Source organism: Lipotes vexillifer, unplaced genomic scaffold, assembly GCF_000442215.2.
Source record: "Lipotes vexillifer unplaced genomic scaffold, Lipotes_vexillifer_v1.1 scaffold447, whole genome shotgun sequence".
In the NCBI taxonomy this organism is placed as follows: Eukaryota; Metazoa; Chordata; class Mammalia; order Artiodactyla; family Lipotidae; genus Lipotes; species Lipotes vexillifer.
In genome coordinates, this window is record NW_006786302.1 from 1,578,192 (window position 1) to 1,584,823 (window position 6,632).

The following is a 6,632-nucleotide window of genomic DNA, read 5'->3' on the forward strand; positions in this document are numbered from 1 at the left end:
TAGTGGCACTTGGGCCTCTCACTGTTGTGGCCTCTCCCGTTGCGGAGCACAGGCTCCAGACGCGCAGGCTCAGCGGCCATCGCTCACAGGCCCAGCCGCTCCGCGGCATGTGGGAGCTTCCCGGACCGGGGCACGAACCCGTGTCCCCTGCATCGGCAGGCGGACTCTCAACCACTGCGCCACCAGGGAAGCCCACTAAAAACATTTTTATGTAGAGAAATTTCTCTGATAACTAAATTTCCTGTAGAGAATTTCCATTTAGGAACTTTATTTTGTCACACTCAGGGAATGGAAAAAAAAAAGGCATCTCAAAACATCACTTAAAAAAAAAAGGACTAATCATTGCCTTTGCTATAGTTGTCATGGTTAACATGTGACCAGAGAAATGATTAAGATTCTTGAAGCAGACCAGGCGGGCTTCTTGGTTTGCCTGAACAGCTCAGCAGTTGAGTTTAAATGGTTAACATTCATGACACACAGATATTGAAAAAAAAAAAAGGAGAGAGAAAATTAAAATGTCAGTTCTAACATGATACAGCTGGAAAATGATGCAAAGAAAAAATATTGGAAAATTAAGGACAGGCTTACATGAAAGATGCCTAATTTACATGGAACAGCCTGGGTGCTATCAGAAATGTGGCAACAAGTAAGGAAAATAGATCATCTACCATCTGCAGACAATTAAACCCCAAACTGCTGGTACATAATAGTTCGAAATATCCCTTTGCACTGTTCAAACAGTGTTGCTCCTTGTAACCAGACAACAGAGGCAACTGGGTTTAAAAGTGGTATCATCATCTTTCACGTGTTACTAATGAAAACTTTTTAGTTTTGCTCAGTGAGATGAATAAACTAACAGTTTGGACAGAGAATGGAGAACTCCCGAGATATCACAAAGATAATTTTCTTGGTATGACACAGTATGCAAAATTGCATAATAAACTGTAAACAGTAAAATGTTATTTCTAAGACTCGTGACAAAGTTGGTACCAATTCCAAGTTTACGCACAGAACACTTGCTTGGTCATAGATACTCTTGTTCAACCGACATTCCTGTGCAGTTTTCCATTACTTACAGGAAAATTTGACCTACTCTACATCTGACAAAAATTACATTTTTTCTATAAAAATAGAACATCTATCCCATACTGAAACTGGTAAACAACATGAACAAAAAGATATTTGAAAAGAGCTATGTCAGGCAGCCCTGTATTCACAACTCAAAAGAAGACAAGTTACAAACTGAGGCTCAAAACTCAAGTGGAAAAGTCCACAACAGGGGTCAGGAAGGATTTCTATCTGATCTCTGTGTTCTGCCTTGTAAAGTGTTCCTCTGTGACAATTATTCTCAGTTACAAGGAAAAAACTTGATTTTGTCACAAATTACTGTAAAACAGGGGTCAGCTGGCCCACTGCCTGCTTTTGCAAATAAAGTTTTATTGGCAGAGTCATGTTCATTGTTCACCCATGATGACGGCTGCCCTTCCACAGCAAAGGCAGGGCTGAGGGGCTCTGATGGAGACAGTGTGGGTCGGGAAGCCTAAGATATTTATCATCTGCCCTTTACAGAACAACTTGCTGCACTATGTCTTAAAATATCAAAAGAATGCATTATGAAAGAGAATATCGCTAAATTCCTAGGCTTTAAAGATGGAGTCTGGTGCTGATAAGCTTAGGGTCCCCTTTAGGTACAAAGGTGCGCACGGGAGAGTAAACATCACACCCGGTGTATCGGCTCCTAACCTGCCGTTTCAGTTACAGGTGGTGGTATCTTCTGTAATTTGAAGACCCAGTATTTACCAAACTGGGTTTTATATGACTCTAGGGCTCCTTGAAAAATGAGTTTGGATCGAATAAATTTAGAAACTCTAGGGCTGAGCAAAGTTAAACAGGTTTCCTTTCCTTAGGAACTTCTCGGGGGCCTTAATGCACTCATGATATACATTATGGAGACTTTCAGGTCGAGAAAAGGAAATATTTTCTCTACAAAATGCAGAGCGGCAAATGCGTATCATATTTACGTTTCTATTTCTAAACCCATAGCTAAATGATAGCAGATTAGCATATATGAGTGACCTTACTATATAATTTGTTTGCTTGTGTGTTGAATATGAGTAATTAAAAGGAATCTTAATTAGCTTTACATCTCGACATTCTTTTCAGTTCTTTTTATCAGTGTACTTTCATTTTGTACCACTGTGGCCTAGAAAGGATGGCGTTTCTTTGAACAAAACAATGAACAGAAAAACAGTGTAGAGAAACTTCTCAAAGAGCCTAGTGATTCAAAAAAGAAACATTCACATTTGTGAATATAGTTAGAAATTGTATCAGAACAATAGAAATCCTTCAGAGTTTCCTGAAGGTCTCCCAGCAAAGCACATTGCCACACAAGTGTAAGATAAATAAAATACTACACTTAAAAACAGTGGAGCATTTTTGCACAGAAAATTCACCTTAAAATATGACATTAGAATAATGGTTTTGTTTTCTTTTTCTTTAAGGTTTATATCTGACTACTATAATACTTTTGAAAATAATTTAGCATGTGGTTTTCATGCAGCTTTTGTCTTGATTTCTAGCTGTACTGCTGTTAGTCAAATCATAGCAAGGAGAGGAATAAGTTAATACATATGACATCTCCCCCCATATACACTAAAAACGAAGAAACAAACAAAACCCTCAAAACTTTTATGAACTCGAAATCCTCAAAATTTAAAAAGTGATATATTTATGTATCTATGTTTAGAAGTTTTAAAGATTACACTATGCCTAACATAATAGGCACTTAAATTTTTTTTATCCTCTTAAATTTGTTGAAGCTTGCTTTGTACCCTTGTATGTGGTCAATCCTAGAGAATGTTCCATGTGCACTTGAAAAGAATGTGTATTCTGGGTTTTTTTGGATGTAATGTCCTGAAAATATCAATTAACTCTAACTGTTCTATTGTATCATTTAGGATCTCTGTTGCCTTACTGATTTTCTGTCCAGAAGATCTGTCCATTGATGTGAGTGGGGTGTTAAAGTCTCCTACTATTATGTATTCCCATCAATTTCTCCATTTATGTCTGTTAGTATTTGTTCTATGTATTTGGGTGCTGCTATACTGGGTACATGTATGTTGACAAGTGTAATATCCTCTTCTTGTACTGATCCTTTTACCATTATGTAGTGTCCTTCTTTATCTTTCTTTATGGCCTTTGTTTTAGAGCCTGTTTTGTCTGATATGAGTATTGTGACCCCTGGTTTATTGTCATTTCCGTTTGCATGAAATATCTTTTTCCATCCCCTCACTTTTGATCTATGTGTGTCCTCAAATTTTTTTTTAAATAAATGTATAACAAGAAAGCTCCCAAATGGCTATATTGTCAAGGAGAAACATAGCTGGCATCATGTCATGGAAAAAATTATTTTATGGGAGATTAATGCAACGTATACAGTTTAAACTAATTATTATATCAATTAGAATGACTATAGCTCATTTAATACAAGAAATCTAATTTACTAACAAGACAGATTTTTACTTTTAAGTGACAATAAAAGTTTCCTGTCAGTTTAGAATTGATCATCAACAAATTCTTTAGAATTGTTCACTAACAAATTCTTCCAAAACTAGCAGAAAAGAGTTTCCACCCTACTAGTTACCACAGGCAGCCATAAGGTATGTGAAAGTTAAGGAAAACATATACAAGCATTGCTAAGACATAGCTGGATCAAGTGGTGTTAAACAGAATTCAACTATAAAAATGTGAATGTGATTAAAAATCAAAATAAAAATTAGGAGAATCTAAAAATAGCTAAAAGCCATTCTATGTACTCCACCATAAAGATTAAAAAGAATCCTGTTGGGAGGGTAACCCCAAAACATCAAGTATATTGTCATCGTATGGTGTCTTTCTTTTTTTATTTTTACAATTTAATTTATTTATTTAGTTAATTTTTATAAATTTATTTATTTTATTTTTGGCTGCATTGGGTTTTCATTGCTGTGTGCGGGCTTTCTCTAGTTGCGGCGAGTGGGGGCTTCTCTTGTTGCAGAGCACGGGCTCTAGGCACGCGGGCTTTGGTAGTTGTGGCTTGCAGGCTCAGTAGTTGTGGCTCACGAGCTCTAGAGTGCAGGCTCAGTAGCTGTGGCACACGGGCTTAGTTGCTCCGTGGCATGTGGGATCTTCCCAGACCAGGGCTCGAACCTGTGTCCCCTGCATTGGCAGGTGGATTCTTAACCACTGCGCCACCAGGGGAGTCCCGTATGGTGTCTTTTTAACTCAAGAGATAGAATAGTCTGGGGTGAGTTTGCCTATAGCTAACCATATATACTTATGACGAATCTAGGTATATAAATTAAAGGAGGATACATAAAATACAGGCAATCCCCCAACATATGGAGATATGTAATGACCCACCTTAGGTATTTTCTGGTGTCCAATTTTTTATGAGCCTTTATATTTGAGATGATTAGAATCAAAATGTACCCTTGGAATATGATTAAAATAATCACTACGTTAAATTTTAACTAGCATGAAATATATCTTTAAGAGACATATCCGTGTTTGAAATTACCAATTAGTTCCTTGTGGAAAAAAATCCACCTCCATACTTTCTCTATAAAGATACTTGTCAACAATTGTTTCATGAGAACACTGAAATCTTTGTAAATTCAAAATGCTGCTCAGCAAAGTCGTTTAGTGTCTGAAAATTCAATTAAGCCACTATATTGTCAGCACTAAGTGGCAAAAACAGTCAAGATGCTTGAACTCTTTTAAATTTCAAACATCTTTATGATATGGTACCAGTAACACTGTCAGACCTGCCAATTTCTCTGTTTTGATGAAGTCATCAAGATGGAATGGCTTCCTTCATTGCAAAGTCAATTTTAGTATGAATAAGCAAAAAATTATCTGATTATAAAGGTGATGAAACATTATACGGTGCTGTAAAGGAAGGTTGCTGAACCTGTACATATAGAAATTCATGAAATAAAATGGTACCAAACAGTGTAGTTTTCACCCAGCAGGAGACTATCTCCTGAGGTTCCCTCCTGTGCTGTGATTTTATGAATAGGAATGGCAAAGTGAGGCAATGAAAATTAAAATTTGGTTCCCTCTTCCCCCCCAAAAGCTTATTTGGTTGGATAGAGTTTGTTGCTGTGTAAATGTTTGCAAATGACTCAGAAAATATGAGCAGAGAAATATTTAGTCAATCAGGTCATCTGATTGCCTAATCATCCTTTGGTGAATTGAAAAACAAATTACAATATTGATTAAATCTAGCTGATGATACAAGAAAACGATCCAAATCACCATCTAATTCAATCTATTGTGAAAACGGCAAACATCACATTTCCATATTTACTAGTGTTGTTTATATAATTATTTAACTCTGCACATGAACAGGATGGCAGATATTCTGTTGGTTCCAGAGTCAACTGGGTGGTGACTCAGTTCTGATAAAAAGGAGGACAGATACTTATATGCTGCAGAACTACGACTGGCCAGAGGTTCTGCTGGGTGAAAAGCCATGAGATACAGGGAAACACTGGTGTAGGAGGCCAAACGCTTGGGATCAAGCCTTGACACACAGATTATTAGCTGAGTGACCTTGGCAAGTCAATTCATCTCCCCAAATAATGCATTTTCTTTGTCTCAAAAATAAAAATAGCAATACATGTCTCCTTTCTCACGGTAATTTAGAAGAAATAAATGAGAACGTACATATGAAAGTAATTTTAACTTTCAGCTGTGATGTGAAATGCAAGGCATTATGAATCAGGCACTCTGGAACTGGGTTCTCTGTTGAGACCTCAAGGGTCAGCAGAATTCAATAAAGCAATCCGAGCATGGGCCTTGATCGGAGGCCTGAGAACATCAATACCTCATTCAAAGGCCTTATAATACTGTGATAATTAATAGTTAACAGCGAATTACAGTTTAGAAAACACATCAATATCTGTAATCTCATTTTTTATTAATTTATCCCTACGAATAAAGGCTCTTAATCAGGTACAATATGATATAAAGAATTGAGTGTTTTAAAATCAATATAAGGAGATTCTTGGAAATAGAGCTGTGAGCCCATGAGGACAAACAAAATACAAATAAGGTGAGTACCTCCCACAAGGCCTGGCACATAACATGAAACCAAGAAATGTTTGTCAAGTTAATGGAATAAAAAGGTCATGTTTCTTCAGGAAATAAGAATTCAATGAGAATTTTGAAAATGCTGATGGGCACCCATGATATATTCAAACTAAGCTGCCTGAACGTTAAACAGCAAAAACAAGATATGTTCATCCAACAGAACTTGTCAAGTGACTCCCTATGAGCTGACAAAATCTGGTGCTTTCTGCCTTCTTGCCGTCCTTCCCAAATTCAATCTCCCAGCACTTCCTCCCTGTCCTCATGGCTCCTCTACTGATCTGAAAGAGTGCGTTTAACTACAAGTGTCAACGTATACTGCCTCGTTTTCCTGCAGCATCGGATGTTTCTCACGGCATCTTCTCAAATACTTCCACATGGGATGGTAAAAGCACACTGCGAGGTTGATGAGATGATGTTACAGTATGTGTACACACACACACACACACACACACACACACACACACACACACACACACACACACACACACACACACACA

The 6,632-nt window shown here is 37.4% G+C and overlaps 1 protein-coding gene across 1 annotated transcript in view; it reads right to left on the reverse strand.

Moving 5' to 3' along the window:
• PTPRM (protein tyrosine phosphatase receptor type M) overlaps positions 1-6,632 on the reverse strand; it is a 594,672-nt gene that overhangs the window by 265,138 nt on the left and 322,902 nt on the right.